This window comes from Lissotriton vulgaris, chromosome 10, assembly GCF_964263255.1.
Source record: "Lissotriton vulgaris chromosome 10, aLisVul1.2, whole genome shotgun sequence".
Classification (NCBI taxonomy): Eukaryota; Metazoa; Chordata; class Amphibia; order Caudata; family Salamandridae; genus Lissotriton; species Lissotriton vulgaris.
The window spans coordinates 913,623,145-913,624,765 of NC_141698.1; positions in this window are offsets into that span (position 1 = coordinate 913,623,145).

Sequence of the window (1,621 nt, forward strand, 5' to 3'; positions counted from 1 at the left end):
AAATCATTACTTTCCCTACTGTTAAACTCACTGGAGTGGGAATAGTAATTTTTACCCCTAGGCTATCCAACGTTTTCCGTAGTTTTGCACTCTCTGGAGTGGGAATAGTAATTTTTACCCTCCCATTATCCAATGCTTTCCCTACTGTTACACAAACTGGAGTGGGAATAGTAATTTTTATCCCTATGCTATCCAATGCTTTCCCTACTGTTGCACTCACTGGAGTGGGAATAGTAATTTTTACCCCTACGCTATCCAATGCTTTCCCTACTGTTATACTCTCTGGAGTGGGAATATTAATTTTTACCCCTACGCTATCCAACGCTTTCCCTACTGTTGCACTCTCTGCAGTGGAAATAGTAATTTTTACCCTCCCGCTATCCAACGCTTTCCCTACTGTTGCATTCACTGTAGTGGGAATAGTAATTTTTACCCCTACGCTATCCAACGCTTTCCCTACTGCTGCACTCACTGGAGTGGTAATAGTAAACTTTACCCTCCCGCTATCCTACGGTAAAAATATTGAATATTTTTTATTAACATTACTTAATATATATATATGTATTAAAAAATAAAATTGTATATATATTTTTTTAACTTACATTAATTATTTATTAATTTTAAGTGTTTTTAAGTATTTTTAAGTATGTTTTACTTAACTATATTATTTCATTACTTTTAAATTACTTTAAAATATTTAATAAAATTTGATATTTTGACTAACTATATTTTTTACAACAATATTTTTGATTCAATATTTTTGTACTTACCTGTTTGCGGATAGGAATTCGATATTTTTTCATTCTATATTTTGTCCACTATATTTTGGTAGGTCAATATTGTGGCATTCTATATTCTGTCAATGATCCCACTGACTAGGCAAGTAACACTGCATGCCCAATAGCATGGCAGCAGCCCAAAAACATCAGATGGTCCATGAATCGACATGTAGGTAGCCCAGCGCAGATCACATCTGTAAAGGAGCATGTCACACTCTGACATGTCCACGTGCACACACAACCCATGCCGTACAATACACGCAGCAGACAATCAATGCACCAGGCCACAACTTCTGTCAGAGATCACATATGACCCAAGTCAAAAACAAATCAGTCCCCGAAAAACAAACAATTCAAAGGCACTCCGTCTCAAAGGGAGAAGGCTACACAAAATCAGAGCTGCAGGGGCAACTCCCCCACAATGCAGCACACAGACATAGCAATCACAGAACATCAGCAATGATGGCAATGTGGTACAAAGTGCAACACCAACAGCATAGGCCACGGCTCACAACAGGTCCCAAACGTGCGTCGTAACTGCCCACTCACATCTGGCACTGCCTGACACTGTGTGATGATAATGCATGGTTACTACCACACATCCGTCATGTAGTCAAAAAACACACTGACTGCCATCAAATAGCCAGCTCCACCAAAACTGTGACAATGTACATTGGCATGCAGTCTGAATGTAAACATCTGCAAAACTCCAACATACATGTGTAACTCTGTTAACCTGCATCTCACCTTTCACATTGCAGAGGGACAAAAAAGACCCCCAACAGGGCACACCACACCTCACATCATTGATGACGAAGAGGACAACCTGCACAAATGTCAAG